This window comes from Leptonychotes weddellii, chromosome 2 (genome assembly GCF_054177405.1).
Source record: "Leptonychotes weddellii isolate Sample4059 chromosome 2, ASM5417740v2, whole genome shotgun sequence".
In the NCBI taxonomy this organism is placed as follows: domain Eukaryota; kingdom Metazoa; phylum Chordata; class Mammalia; order Carnivora; family Phocidae; genus Leptonychotes; species Leptonychotes weddellii.
The window spans coordinates 103,315,867-103,332,701 of NC_138370.1; the positions used below are offsets into that span (position 1 = coordinate 103,315,867).

Here is a 16,835-nt window from a genome sequence, read left to right on the forward strand (position 1 = left end):
GGATTTAATGCAGGTCACATCTACAAGTGCAAAATACTAATGCTACGGACCTTAGTAAAAGTAAAATAAAAGTATTCATGCACTCATATGAATCGAGTCTATATGCTTGGGTCTCCCAGCTTCATTACTTGTTTGTCTCCATATCCTATTTTTTAGTCATAGATCACATTGCAAGGGTATGTATAATATAAGGAAGGAGAGAAAATAACATATATATATATATATACATGAAATCATATTTATATCATATATATATTAACATTACTAGGTTAGAATTAGCTAACAAATAGTTGTAAGAACTTACTTCAGTAACTATATTCATATATTTTGAAATACCCAGGAGTTCAATGGATATTTTGTGCTTTATCCAGGTTCTAGCTGTTTCATATTTTATAGCCACAGTTCGCTATTAGTAACTCTAAGGAATAGTGATAGCATTCAAAAGATAATATTTTCTCATCATGACAGATTTTTTTTCTAAAGGAAGAATCCCACCCTGGTGGAATCTAAATCTTAAACGCCAACAAACATTTTTCAATAGATGTCTTTTCCTATGTCCTTTTATGCCTCAAAAGGAAGATTCATTAGCATTAATACGGTGATGTGCGTCTGTTAACAAATCTCTATTGTAGTCAAGTTCATTGGCCAATATTTATAATATAGACAATGCGATAAAATTGTAACATATGGGATAAATAAGACTGCATAGTACACCTGTAATAATATGTTAATAATAAGTAGATTGTAATTATACATTAATCCATTCACTCAACAAATATCTGTCGAGCACCTACTGTGTGCTAGGTACCATAGCTAAAATGCCTGTTCATTTCAACAGTGCAGGTGTTTCCTGCAGTTAAACATTACCAAGACTAACTCTGTTTATGTCAGTAATAGTGAGTTCTCTTTACCCACCCTCTCAGTCACTTACATGAAAGGGTATATTTTGTGACATACTCTGCTTTAAAATAATTACTTCCAGTCATCATCCAGTTATTCATCAGCAATTGCTTTTAAGCCTGTTAATTCCAATTATGGAGTGCATGTCTTTCAAGGGATTTGGAAAATTTTTTTGTTTCTAAGCAGACCACTGAAATCTCATTCTACTATGCTTAAATCTTTGGTCAGTCCTGTAGAGAAAGAGCCGTGACCTCTAATAGTGATCTTTAAGCTCAAATCTCATAAATAGGCCCTCTAAGGAAAACAAAAAGAAAACAGAAATAAAAATATTAATTAAAAGTATGTTGAACTTAGGACATTATACCTTTTGAAGTAAACAATCAGAAATGTTCTTGAGTGCTTTATGTAATATGATGCAAAGACTACGAATTTCTTCAAAGGTGCTCAAAGAGCAACTTGTAAAATTTTCCAGAACTCTCTGACTCTCTGAGATTATAGTTTATTGAAGTTCCTTTTTTTTTTTTTTTGGAGTGAAGGGTGCAATATTATTTTCGACCTTAGGATAAAGTTTCCCATTCCTCCCAGTCCCTCCCGCATGCAGCCTGCAGTCTGTGTCTCTCTGGGGTCTGGCCTTTAGCTCTGCCTACCAGGCTCCCAGGCTTGTTGGCTACAGAAGTGAAAGCAGGAATCAGAAGACATCAGAGAACTTAACTGAGCCTCTTCCTTAAATGGCTGCTTATTCTAAGGGCAGGGGTGGAGACGTGTGGAATCTCTTCATGAGTTATTTATCAAGTTCTTCTCAATATTTTGTTCCATATTCTTTTTTTCCTTCTATTTTGTTCCATATTCACTGTCAACTGAAAAGTCAAAGGTACTAACGATACCTCTACTGTCCATGACTATCTTTTTATCTCATCAGGTTGACTTCTTAGTGTCCATGAAGTCTATAGCAAATAGGGATTCTTCTCATTTCCTAGAGGAATGGAAGTTATGGGATCAGTTTTGCTTTTCCTTCAGATTCTGTCAGCTCCCCTTTACCATTTAATAATGACAATGACAGTGTCTAACATTATGTGTCAGGCATTATTCCAAGTCCTTTGTATGTATTAACTCTTTACTCATTTGACCAACAAAAATTTACAATTATTAACGGTCATTCTTTTTAAGTATGTTTACAAAGTGATTTATATTATCTCCTCCTCACAACAACCTATTGATATAGATGCTATGATTATCCCTACATTTGAAGTGATTGAGGCTGGATGAGGTGAAGATAAAGCCTAGGGTCACACAGCCAGTTAAGTAATAGAGCCTGGATTCAAACTAATGTCTGCCTTGTTCTCAGACCCTTGAACTTTCTACAGACTGTGATTACAATGCTTGAAACTTTTTTCTTTGAAACAGCATGATGCCTTTTGTTGTTGTTGACAAACAACACTTAAGCATAGTTTGTTCTGCTTAAATATACTATAAAATAAGAAAGTAGAGTTTTTTGTGCTATTTGGTCATGAAAGTCAAATAAATGGCAAATAAGACAGTTTCATTCTATTCCTTTCATCTTAGTTTACTCTGAAAAGCTATGTGTTTCATTGTGTTAAGAATTTTGTTGTCGCTGGGGCACCTGGGTGGCTCAGTCGTTAAACATCTGCCTTCGGCTCGGGTCATGATCCCGGGGTCCTGGGATTGAGCCCCACATCGGGCTCCTTGCTCAACAGGGAGCCTGCTTCTCCCTCTCCCTCTGCTGCTCCCCCTGCTTGTGTTCCCTCTCTTGCTGTGTCTCTCTCTGTCAAATAAATAAATAAAATCTTTAAAAAAAAAAAAAAGAATTTTGTTGTAGCTGAGGAAACAATAATTCCTCTGGCTCATCTTGTCTTTGCTAAGTAGAAATCATGTCATGAATCTCTCCTCCTTCACTTCGGCCTTACAAATAAAGGAATTTGATAGCCTATCTAGAACAAGGTTGCTGTTTTAAATTGGTCTGTGGCTCTTTTATGTTGAAAATAAAAGACAAAACTTCTATTATCTTGTAAAGTTTTGAAATCGTTTAATACCAATGCATGTCTTTTGAGGATCTAATTTATATGTATTGGGGTCTTTGTTTCCTGTTTCTAATTCTGATTTTGGATGATAAAATTATAGTCTGGTTTCAATTTGGGGTTGTTATTCCCCAGAACATTTTAGAGAAGGAAGAACTCCAAATAGATGTATTTCCTTTGGGTAGTTAATTCTCATTAATGAAGAAGACTCATTTCAAACCAAGGATTAGAAAGTGATCCCAAAATGGGGGGGGGGGGAAGCTGACAGAAATCAAGCAATATGCTTCATTTCAAAAGTTTCTTTATTGTTCATTATTACAACAAGAACATCTGGAATAGCGATAAGCATTAGAAACCTAATGACAGTTTCATGAGTTAGAAATATTTATTTATTTGGAACTTTCTTTTAAGTCCTAAAATCTTAGACTCTGAGATCACACATATATATATATGTGTGTGTATGTGTGTGTGTGTATTATATATATATGTACGCACATACACAAGTTATGTTTGAGACTACGATATGTGGCAAGTCTGGCTAACAGAAAAATTGTGAAGGTGAAACTGAAATCCTGTAGAATAAGAAAGGACAGAAAAGAATAATAAAATGAAGACATTTCAAGCCAAATATAGTTTCAGGCTGCACTGGAAAGACTTAATATTAAATTAGAATTTATGTCTCTGCTTTCATCTAAAGAGCAAACCACATGGTGGAACTCTTATCCTTTATCCACATTTTTGCCTTATCCTAATGTTAACCACAGGCCCGTCACTGAATATGGGATCAGAGCAGTTTTTTGCATCCCTCTACGAAACCATCTAAATTGTATACAAGAAAATTATCTCCCATTGTCTCCTTTGAATTATTAGATAATTCTTGATATGTAATATCATGGGTTCCAGAGTGTCTCCCCACTTCTTTCTGTCTAACTTAAAAAAGCCATTCCCAACTTTTTGAAGTGTGCAGTTGAGAATAAGTGGCCCTCACATGGCATTTGATTGGTCCCCGAGGAATACCTCTATAAAGGTTTGGTTATATTATTTTCTATCAAAACTGTATTTAGGGGCGCCTGGGTGGCTCAGTTGGTTAAGCGACTGCCTTCAGCTCAGGTCATGATCCTGGAGTCCTGGGATCGAGTCCCGCATCGGGCTCCCTGCTCGGCAGGGAGTCTGCTTCTCCCTCTGACCCTCCCCCCTCTCATGCTCTCTCTCTCATTCTCTCTCAAATAAATAAATAAAATCTTTAAAAAAAAAAACAAACTGTATTTAGTTGCCATGATGAATGTTTGAGACAAAATTTCATCTTAAAAACTCCCATCTGCCTTGTGCATCTGGCAGCAGCACATATACTAAGAGCCATTAACTTAGAAATTTTCTTGTGGCTGTAATTATTGTCATTTCTGGACATCTCATCATATGTCCTATAATAATTGACAGTTTGGCTTGGGGGAATATTATGTTTTAATATAAAAAATAGAAACATTTAAGGGCACCTGGGTGGTTCAGTCCATCAAGTGTCTGCCTTCGGCTCAGGTCATGATCCCAGAGTCCTGGGATCGAGCCCCATATCGGGCTCCCTGCTCAGCAGGAAGCCTGCTTCTCCCTCTCCCTCTGCCTCCTCCCCCTGCTACTTCTGTCTCTGTCTCTGTCTGTCTGTCTCTCTTTCTCTCTCTCAAATAAAGAAATAAAAATCTTAAAAAAAAATTCTGAAGACCCAAAAATTTACCTGGAAACATTAAAAAAAAAATAGAAACATTTAAAGATTTATTTATTTGAGAGAGAGAGAAAGAGAAAGAGAGAGAGCAGGGGGAGGGGCAGAGGGAAAGGGAGAGAGAGAATCTTCAAGCAGACTCTCCGCTGCTGTGGAGCCTGACGTGGGGCTCGATCCCAGGACCTGAGATCATGACCTGAGCCCAAACCAAGAGTCAGCCACTTAACCAGCTTGCACCACCCAGGTGGCCCCAAAGTAGAAACATTTAGACATACTAAAGAAATAAATAGCTCCAGGGAACACAGTGGTGATAGGATTCTTGTTCTGTCAACATTGACACATAACCCGAAGTTGGTAAGCTTGGTAAAATGCTTGCAAAATGAACAAAGAATGAGTAGGAATATAAATTAGGAACTTCATAAAGTATTTGAAAGTTGAGGTGACCGTATCAAAACCATGATAGTGTTAAGAATAAAACATAAAGGGAGCTATTCCAAAGAGCTGTCCAAGGACTTACAGCTATAGAATAAGTGGGGCCAAGGAAAGAAAAGTTGATTTGGGTGGTTCAGGCCTAGATGTCTAGGAGGATGAGAACATTTATGGGAAAAACTCAGCAGTTTCAGGAGAAATGAGTTTGAGTAAAAGTGACACACATAGCTCCAGCAATGTCTAAGCGGGATTTGGAAGTGGAATCCTGGAAATTGGAAACAAAATCTGGGCTGGTGTTAGAGGCTTGGAATTAAACGTCATCATCGAATCAATTGGGTGAAATAGGCCTCCAAAGTTGCTGACATATCGGAAAATTGAAGACCGATCCTTAAGATTAACCCTTGATGAAGCTGGAGAAAAAAGACAAAAGGAGCCAAAGAGAAAGGAGCAATCAAGTAGTAAGGACCAGGATTATAGAGCGGTTCAGGCAGCAGCTGTTAAAAATATTTGCACCAAATGCAGAAAAATTACTGTGAGATGTAAGTCTGGCCCAAAAATGAAATATTAGGACATCACTATGCTTGTCAGATATCAGATTATTGAAAAGAGGTGTTTATGTTAGCTGTGGTATTTACAATAGCTAAAAAAAGAAAATAGAAATAATTGGCAAAGGGCCAAAAAATAAAATTTCAGACTACCTCAATTTTTGTATCATGTTATATTTTTATTTTATTTTATGTATTTTTAGTTCTCTGTAAAAATATTTCTTCATAGAATATCTTTTTCTGCGTATGCAGGGGCAGGCAAACACATGGTTTCTGCCTTCGTTGAGCTGAGAGGCTCGGTGCACAAGAAATGGATTTTAAATATGTTGTCTTACAGAGGCTTGACAAGGTTGAGGGAGGGAGCATGAATTGGGACAAAATACTTGATAACTAAAGGAGAAAATTTAGAGGACGTCTCTCTTGTCTTCTACTTCTGACAAGGAAAAGAAAAACACTTTATGTATTTTACTGTTTTTGGAGGTACAGCCGTGTGAGAAATCCATGTCAGTTTTCTAGGAAACAATATGCAAAGATGGGTATTAGTTTACCAGTGTTAAGTTCTCTTATGTGTTTTATAATATTTGAGTTTGAGTGAGATAATCGGAGAAAGGAAAGACATACATTAGAAAGAAAAATTATTCAATATTTTGTAAAAGGTTTTGTTATTTTTTTCCTCAGGATTTTGTTAATTACCTTCCAGTTTAGTGTTGATTTTTTTTTCAATTACTTAATAATTTGGTCTTTAATTTAGAATGTAAGCCATTTTTGTCACTATAAATGTATCCTTTGTACTCTGTACCATTGATGGTATAGGTAACTGCTTTTTTTTATCATGATTATGCCATAAAAAGGAAGCAAATAGTTATATCCAGTATATCATTAAAATTGAAACATGTCTAAAAAATACACAGGGATTTTCTAGGTAGTAGGCTAGAAATTCCCGTCATATTTATGGCTATTAATGTTTTGGGGCCTTGACTATCATACAAGGTGCCTGGTTAGCCATCATACTGTAATCAGTATCATCAAGTCTAGCTTACCATATTTAATTGCAGTAACTAAAGTCCTCTTAAGTTGCTAATTAAAATGATACAACAAGACAGACATTGAAAGTACTGCTTTCTCGTCATATCGTACTACCATGATTTAGCACAAATGTGTTTCTTTTTTTTTTTTTTTTTAAAGATTTTATTTATTTATTTGAGAGAGAGAGACAGAGAGAGAGAGCACATGAGAGGGGGGAGGGTCAGAGGGAGAAGCAGACTCCCCGCCGAGCAGGGAGCCCGATGCGGGACTCGATCCAGGGACTCCAGGATCATGACCTGAGCCGAAGGCAGTCGCTTAACCAACTGAGCCACCCAGGCGCCCACAAATGTGTTTCTTTATTATCTCACAGGATTTTCACATTACATAGAAGCCAAACTTTGCAGAACAAAGTAAAAATGAAAAAACAGCCATATCCTTGTTATAGCTACTTGGTTGGGTAGTGTCCACCATTGGCTAGAATATTATGCTCACAGTAAGATAATTCTCTCCAATTGTATGCTGTATTTTCATAGACGCATGTATTTTACACATGTACAGTATTTATACACAGGTTTAAAAATCATTAATTTTTGTAGTATTTGAGCCTTCCTCCAACTAATGGTGACATTGGCCAACTTACACAAAACATTAGCCATTGCGTACCTAAGCATACACTTCAATTAAATGTATTTGAGAAAGAAATCCATGTTGCATCGTAAGAAGGGAAAAAAGCTTGTGCTCTGTAAACCTGAATATAGTCTTTATTTGAAGGGAATTGAAGTGGAGAGAGATCTTTTTCCTCAGTGAAGGCAAAGATTTTGTATATAGGTATGTCTATATTTTAGAAAAACATTACTTCTCACAAACAAGGTTGAGGTAATTGGCATGTGAATGAGGCATTCATCACTAAAGGGACTATAGTGGTAATGTAAGCTTGCTGAAAAGTGATACCATAAGAAAAGATAATTCTTCTTGTATTTTTGGCAGAGCTTTCATGATTCTCTTTGTGCCAAGGCATTTTATGGGTACAAAGTTGTCTACCTGAAGATTGTGCTTATATGAGAATAATTATTAGTTAATTGAACAACTGCAGACAGAGTTGTTGTGAGTCCAACGTTTGTAAAACATTCTCTTGATGATAATTGCTTGATCTCTGATGACAAGTCTAAGGGCTCTATGAAGAAGTTAAATAAGTGCTCAGAAAATCTAAAAAAAAATTTTTTTTAAAGATTTTATTTATTTATTTGACAGAGACACAGCGAGAGAGGGAACACAAGCAGGGGGAGTGGAAGAGGGAGAAGCAGGCTTCCCGCCGAGCAGGGAGCCCGATGCGGGGCTCGATCCCAGGACCCTGGGGTCATGACCTGAGCCGAAGGCAGACGCTTAATGACTGAGCCACCCAGGCACCCCAGAAAATCTAGATTTTAAAAATATTTTTCTATGAGTGTAGTCTGTTTTTGCTCTTCCTCTTTACTTATATGAGAAGCTATAAAAGTTTTCTTCCATTTTTTTTTTCTCAGCACAGAAATAGAAATCTTGATTCTATTTGGTCAACCCACCTTTTTGGAGTGTTTCTTTTCCTTTTCTTTCTTTCTTTTTTTTTCCTGAAAAATGAAACCAGCAGCATCCTGGCTGCCAGCATTTTCCCCTGGTAAATGTGCCATCATCTGGGGCCCAGCGTTCCCAGCCTGGCTGGCACAAAATACAACTGGGGCCCCAACTTAGGGAGCTTGATATTAACAAAGATCACACAATCAGTCTTTTAATCTACAGTGAGAAGTGTGAGTGTTAGAGAAACTGGAATGTCCACCTCTGCACAAACATTTCCTTCTTCTTAATAATAACAGCAAACATTTTTGAGTACTTCTCATGTACCAAAGCTCTGTGCTAAGTGCTCTAGCATGCATGTTTGTTAAATGTTAAGAGCGAATGAACGCATTACTTATTTAATTCTTCCACCCAGCTATGAGGTGGATCAGTCAACCTGCTAACTGTAAGGGATTTTGGCTCTGGGTCAGCACTTTTCAGCTGTTGACCTTATGCAAACAAATCACCATCTCTGTTCCCGTGAATCATCCTAAGGACGGTGGAGACTAATAGTACTTCCTCCTGTGGTTGTTGTGAAGGTCATGTGAAAAAAATGCAAATAAAACACTTTGAACTTCCCTGACTTTATAGATGAGGAATATGGACGTGGAGAAGCTTAGTAATCTGTCCAGGACAGCACAGCTAGTGAATGGAGTTGCTGAAACTCCAAGCTAGGTCTTTTACTCCCAACCAAAAGTTCTTCACCACTGTTCCCTTCTACCTCCCACATGCCAGTGTCTTTGGGTCTTCAGAAAAGTGAATGAGCCAGCTATTTATGATCCGAAGCCTTGTACTAGGGCCAGAACTCTTGAAGACCTTTGCCCCCTGGACAGTACTTCCCTAGACATTTCAGATGTTTGCCTCAGCTTCTCTTCTGTACTCTGCCTCTGTGGCCCACCAGTACATTTTTGATTGGCATATCCCTTTCCTCTGATAAGATAATAATATCTTTGGGTATTGTTTAAGTCTCACCTAAGTCACCTATATATGCCCGTGCACTGATCATTGGCCACAACCTAATGCTCATTTCTTTATTCTCTTTCTTGGGCAAAACATCACTGCATCACCCATGTGCTGGCAAAATACCCCACCTAGGTCTTGAAGAGCATCAGAAGACCTTTGTTTCAGATGAGCTCAATACATGTCTGTGCCTTGGGGGGGCCTCCACTGTAAGACCAAGGAGTTGCCTTACTTATCCCAGCCTGTTTGTTGTGCTGTCAGATGGTGCTCAGTTAATTTTCTATCTAGCATATGACACGTAGGACCATGAAATATAATATTTTACTCTGTCCATTTTCCCCCTTAATTTGTATCATTTCAGTGATAAATTTAGTTTAGTTTTGATAATTTAAATGTAGTTCTAGCATTTGATAAATGCATAAATCCATAAGGGTCCAGAATTCAGTTCTAGTGCATGCATTCTTTCGGCATTTAGCATGCATGCATGATGGGGTCCTTAATAAATACCTTTTTGAAGCTTACATCCTCACCTATACCCAGAATAATCCTGGATAGCTCAAACATCCAGGCATTATGATTGTTTCTCCTATAGACAAAAAGTCTAAATTATTAACTTGACATTTATTATTTTATTTCATTTTGCTTTGATTTTCACTTGTCAATTTAAAAAAATGATGTGTTTCTGTCATGATAAAGAGGTCAATCTGACTAGGATTTCACATGCCATTAGTTTCTACTTTGGTAAATATAAATCAACTCCAATGTTCTTTGTAAGGCATAGTTTGAATATGTGATGGTTTCTCGAAAAATCAACAGAAGTTCTCTAATCTACTTTAAGGTCTTTAGTTTTTACCCAAGTTAGAATTATGCGTATAACCAATTTCTACGATTCTACTGAGGAGTCCCTGAACAGATAGAACAAAATGTCTCAGAGAACAAAAGTGCATGGAATCAAATTAAAGCTTGTAAACAGAAGTAACTTTTAATTACATAGGATAACCAAATAATGACAGCTATTTGACATTTGGGAGTAGTCTGTACATTTTGAAGATTTCCTATCCAAATAATTAATTTATGTTTTATGACAAGAAAAGTGGAAAAAAAACAATCTAGGCTGTACTGGCCTTTCTTAGAATCCATTATCTTCTGTTGCTTTCAAAATGGGATATGAGACAGAATCGTCTTATGCCAAATATCACACTATTGCAGGGTCTATTATGTGCTGAGATTTTAGTTGAACTAAAAAACATATGGAAAAAAATTCAGAATATCTGGCCTGAAGTGAATTTGGCGTGAGTAGCCATTATATCCCAATTGTATCACCTATGGCTATGTCTTATGGGAGAATGAAAATCAAAATTAAAAAGGTATTCCAAACATTTTAGGTTATGATCTTCAAAAAGATGAAGTTTTACAGGAATTTTTAAAATCTGTGATCCAGAGGGTGTTTTCCTGCCTCACAAAGTAACCTACATAAGCGTAGGTAGAGCTATTTGGCGAGGGCCAGCACCTAACAATCTCTTTGGACTAACTTGAACTGGCACTGATGTCAAGTGGATGAGCAATGCAGATCTCCGAGTTATGGCTAGTCAAGGAACTCTTCCAGCAACCATCAACTCTAGAAACTGAGCAGTCTCTTTCTTGATATAGCAGCAGTCTTCATGCTAGAACATTTGTACTACTGGAGTTAACCAAGGATGTCTCAAAGGGAGTTTCAAGGGAATCCATCTTCTCATCCTCAGCTTCCAGATGTCCTCCTTCCTAAAACTCTCCTGAGCTGGAGGGTGCAGGCCTCGTTACAGCTTCTCCTTTTCCACCTTTTCTTTCGCAATTGCCCTTCTCCCACTTTAACAAAAAAGTGTAGGTCTCTGGAGACATCACCATTGTGAACCTTGCTTTGAGACATTTAGTACTGGAGTAAGAACAGAGAGATGCTGGAAAACTCAGTGTCTAGAAGTCTCCTTAAGCAAGGCAACATAACCCCCTCCCATCCTGTCACTAAGGGATGCATTCCAATAATACTTTGTTTCTATGCTTTTAACATATTTTTAAATATTTATCTTATATTTGTGCTATCTAGCTCAATTATGTACTACTAATAATTGTGATCTTGATTACACAGGAATTTTTGAACACTTAGGGCTTCATTGTGTCAGGAAATTTTTTAAAAATACATGTAACTTGGGGTCACCTGGGTGCCTCAATCAGTTAAGCGTCTGCCTTCGGCTCAGGTCATGATCTCAGGGTCCTGGGATCAAGCCCCGCATTGGGCTCCCTACTCAGTGGGGAGCCTGCGTCTCCCTCTCCCTCTGCCTGCCGCTCCCCGCAATGTGTACTCTCTCTCTCTCAAAAATAAGTAAATAAAATTTAAAAAAATATAGTTAACTTAGATTTTGAAACATATTTTTGATAATAAAGTACAATGTAGTCATAAAACTATTTTAAAGTATAAATATATAATTCACTAGAGTAAAATCGGGGAATTGGAAATACAATTTCAGAGAAAAACAGGACTCATGTAAGATTTCTAAGTGTCAATGAATAGCTTGTTCATGGATTTTTTTCTTTACATGGATGATGGTGGGATGAAATTGTTGTGATATTTATATGCCATTAGTAAAAAAAATGTAATATAGTCATTTCATTTTAAAATGGCAATGTCTATGATATTATATTCTCTACAACTATTTAAATTTGGAGGTGGGAATAGTATACTTTGGAGGATGGTCTTTAGTAGATGCATGAGTAAAAAATGTAAAAGCTACAGTTTTTTTTTTTTTAAGTCAGTCTAGCAGAGTGAACACAATTAGCCAGTGTTGATGGTGCTATCCCTCAATCCAAGGGCTCAAATGCCTGATGGTAAAGGCAAATGTAGTAAAGAACTTGTCACACTCATGGCCAAGGGCAAAACCAGGTGGATGTCTGAGTAACTTATAGATAGCATCACTTTGTTGGCATATAGAAGCTCAAGATCTGTTATTGCTAAAGTAGGTCAGAGAAAGAAGAGACAAGAAAGAGTAAGGTTTAGGGGATTATAGCACATGGTTTGGATTCATAGCCTTATGGTGCCATGTGTTCTCCTAAATAAGATAGTCTGTAAACTTATGATTTTATCATCATCATCTGTAAAAAGACCAATTATGCAAGGTTTTTAGAGGCATCTGAAGACTCTTCTTTGTATGATATCTTGTATTTCAAAGGTGCTGATTTTGGATGGAAACCTAACTAATTTTTGTCTTTAACATAACACAACAAAAGATATTTTTTATCTCAACATCTTATGCTTCATTCCATGAATAGCCTTTATTCAAATGCAATAATTGCTCTATTTGATGAAAAATACAACCTGGGGGTACATCTAAACTCTGCTTAATAATAATGAACCATGATAAAATTTTACTTTCAAATAGAATAAGTTTCCTACAGAGATAAATTTTGTTATTTTTTTAACAAATTTGGAAAAGTGGTAAGTATTCTCTATTAGTTTCTTAGATTCTAATTAAAAAGGTAGAGATTTGAAGCCTACCAGCGATATATAGTTCCTAAAATATCTTTCCTTTGAAAAAAGTGCAAAATGTTAGTGTATATGCATACTTTTGTATAGAATATATTTTATTTAATAATATATGCTATGAATAAACTTGTATTAAAAGGCCTTTAAAGAAAGAAGCCTAAATAATAGCAAAAATTGAGGCCACTATAATAATGAGGTGGAGAATTTCTGCTACTGTTCACATTAAAAAGTAAACACCTCACTTTCCTCTGCTTTTTTTGGAAAAGAAGCTTTTTCACATTCTAATAATATGAAAATATTCCTATTTTATAAGACATCTGAGTATAAAATTTTTGTGTAGCTCATCATCTTCATTTCTTACAATTACCAAAAGGTATTGAAAGCAATTAGAATCCACTGAATTGGGCATATAAAACAAAACCTTACCAGGTCAATTTTCTCCTGGAGCGGAGGAGGGACGGAGTGTGTGTAGCAGCACTGAGAACTTTCCTTTATTGCTTCCTTTGGCCAGCTTATGCATCCTTGTTGTAACACAAAGGGAGGGATGGAGACACCTCTCTTCTCAAATCTGCTTCTCTTTTCCCTCAAAACCAAGCTTCTTCCAAATGTAGTTTTGTGGGGGGGTTTTGGACATTTTATTATTAAAATATTTTAAATATACAAGAAAGTTGCAACAACTGGTTGGTGAATATCCATGTACCCATCACTTATTGTCTGCAATTAACATTTGACTATAGCTGCTTTGTCACATATCTGCCTCTCTATATATCCTTCTGTTCATCTCTTTCTCTCTTTGGTAGATACGTGACAAAGTACGTTCTGTAAATCTCTACTAGGAGTACGCTAGTACGTAAACTTCTTGCCTGCGTGTACTGCCGTGCTCACACCTTTACAGGTTAGCCCAGGCCGCTTCTGCTTCTCACCGGGGCATGTCTTCATCCACACCAGACTTCTCACCCACCCCTGAATACAACGTGGATTGTTGTGGCCTCCAAAAGTTTGCAAATTTTCTTCCTTCTACAGAGAATACCCATTCTCCTTGTTCTTTCACTATTACTTATCCTTCAAGATCCTTTAACTACTACGATTTCAGTGAAGTTTTTTTCTCATGCCTCCAGGCAGTTAGCATCTGCTTTCAGTGGCATGCTGGTACACCTTTAACCACTCATCCTCCAGGGGAAAATGGCCCTAGTTGGTGGCATTTGCAGATTTCCATCGTATATATTCTCTTCCCTACCGCTGGTGTCAGACTGCCAACACGGAGTTAAGGAGAGATGTGCTCAGGGTCACCTGGTAGTTCAGTCGGTTAAGCGTCCGACTCTTGATTTTGGCTCAGGTCATGATCTCACGGTCCTGGGATGGAGCCCGCGTTGGGCTCTGTGCTCAGCGGGAAGTCTGCTTGAGATTCTCTCTCTGCCCCTCCCTCTAGACCTCCCCCTTCTCGTGCTGTTTCTCTCTCTAAAATAAATAAAATCTTTGGGGTGCCTGGGTGGCTCAGTCGTTAAGCGTCTGCCTTCGGCTCAGGTCATGATCCCAGGGTCCTGGGATCGAGCCCCGCATATGGCTCCCTGCTCGGCGGGAGGCCTGCTTCTCCCTCTCCCACTCCCCCTGCTTGTGTTCCCTCTCTCACTATCTCTCTCTCTGTCAAATAAATAAATAAAATCTTTAAAAAATAAAATAAAATAAAATAAATAAAATCTTAAAAACAAAAAGAGAGATGCGCTCAGCCTACTCTCGCTAGTGGACCCAAGCCAGCTTGGGCACACCACGGCTACAAACGCTCCATTTGTCACATTCTCTTGTTGTCATTCACGTGATTCCCTACAGCGGAGATCATACTTTATTCGTATTTCTGTTGCAGGCAGTTAGCACATGGCAGGCGACATGGGCTAAGATTCTCAAGCACCCTTAATGAATAAATGATTTGGGTAGTATTGTATTCTATCTAGCACTTCCCACATACTCTAATTCAGTTACCGCTGAGGAAGTCGCAGTAGTTGCTCACCGGGTTGGAGCTGTGCGCTGGATGACAAAGCACGTGTGATGTGTGGCAGATACCCCGTGTGCTGAGAGTCTCTCTTCACCCCAGCAGTTGGCCCCTCTGGGCACTGATAATGCTGCACTTTCCCAGTCCCCTTAGAGGCTGAAATCCACCCTGTGGGGATGCAGCACTCACTCAGCAAGCCACTTGGCATGGGTACCTTTCCAACTTCATGAGAAGTCAGCGAGGGGCTAAGTTAAGGTCAGAAAGGACACATGTTAAAAGCAAACCTTTAAAGATGCCCTAGGTCTGTACATGAGCCTCTTCCACTTTGAGGAAAACTGAATGTGCAGGATTGCCTCGACTCTGGGTATATTAGCATCATAGCCCAGGCATAAAAGAAGATCAGAACTTAAAAGTTGAAGAGAGAGAGGGGCTCAGAAAAGAAGTGGTAATTATCACAATGGAAATGCAAAATGAAATTTTACTTAAAATGACTGCTGCTTTTTAAACATATGAAATGTTGCCTTTCAGTTAGGGACTTGGAGGTTAAAATGTTCTGTTCTTTTCTGTGAAAAATGGTTATTTCAGTTTTAGAGTGAAAGATATTTTATGTGCCTTCATTATTTGATATGCTGAATTTTAATTTGAGCTGCTGTGGTCATTGCCACGACTTAAAGAGAGCAAGTATGTTGAATGTGACATTGTATTTGCATGTTGCAACTGGTAAAATTCTGAAAAACATGCCTTTTCCTTGATCCTTTCATAGAATATGGACTATGAGGACTTGCAATGGAACAAACATTATTTGAATATTTCCAGTTTTTGTGAGGTTATCCAAGTGTGGCATTAGCTTAATTTTGATTTTGAATATTTGGAAAATATTGAAGGCAATATCTACCTTGAGAGATACTCATTTTGAATGTCTCTTCACACTGTTTATGATTAGGTTATTTTTGATTTTTTGAGTAAATGTGTTCTAATTTTATAAAAGTAGTAATAAAACTTTTTTTACCTCTCTGTGTTATTGAGAAATTTAAAAAGAGACAGCAGTTCTTCATTAAGAAAAGTGTTGTCGGGACGCCTGGGTGGCTCAGCCGATTAAGTGGCTGCCTTCAGCGGCTCAGCTCATGATCCTAAGGTCCTGGGACCGAGTCCCGCATGGGGCTTCTTGCTCAGCGGGGAGCCTGCTTCTCCCTTGCCTGCTGCACCCCCTGTTTGTGCTCGCTCGCTCGCTCTCTGATAAAAAAAAATAATGTAACATACTGTGAATCACCATTTATTGGGAGTACACCTATGAATACAATGAATACATAAAGTAGAATAATCTATTACATGCTCTTCAGTAAGTCATTTGATCGGAAAAAAAATTAGGAATGACAGACTGGCTCTGACTATCAGAATGTTGATTTTACATTTCAAATTTAGAATTTATTTGCACATTTTTCTGAGAATCAGTTAATACTGAGCTGAAAAGGACAGATCTATATAATTTCTTTCTCTCCCTTTCCAATTTAGTTTTACTTTTCTTTGCTCTGGTTGTGGTTTTTACAAGGCTTTTATTGAAAAATGTCTGGGAGATTATCCTTCTTATATATTTTTCACTTACTTTATTTTATGTTTTCCCTTTCTCATTTCTCTTAAATATATAGTTTTATTTCTAGTTATTCCTTTTTGCTGCTTTTCTTACTGTGCTTCTAAATATAGTCACCACTTTTGGAGTTCACCCACATTTTACATTCTTTGTGTCTGTTGGATGGATTTATGATCTGGCCATACTGTGTGTTGGAGAGGGTCAGAATCTTTTCCATCACTTAGCACCTCATGACCCCGGAGTGGACTGGGTCAAACAAACTGGAAATATTAACTATAGAGTAGGAATAGCACAGTGTTAGACTGAAAGAATTTAACAGAATAACGGAAAATATATAGATAAGAAGAAAAGCCACCTTAAGGAGACAAATTGCCATCCCACTTTTTTTCTTTTCTTAACAAATGTTCCTTAATAGTCTCTTGATCATAAATTACCTAAAATGCAGCACAGGGACATCTGACTTTTAGATGGTCTCTAGGAAAGGATTTATTGTATAAAGCATCTTTTTTTTTTTAAAGATTTTATTTATTTATTTATTTGACAGAGACATGG

At 37.5% G+C, this 16,835-nt stretch overlaps 1 protein-coding gene across 6 annotated transcripts in view; it reads left to right on the top strand.

The window, feature by feature from the left end:
* The window catches only part of PPP3CA (protein phosphatase 3 catalytic subunit alpha), a 296,797-nt gene that overhangs the window by 261,843 nt on the left and 18,119 nt on the right, over positions 1-16,835 (top strand). The gene's annotated exons all lie outside the window — the stretch shown is intronic.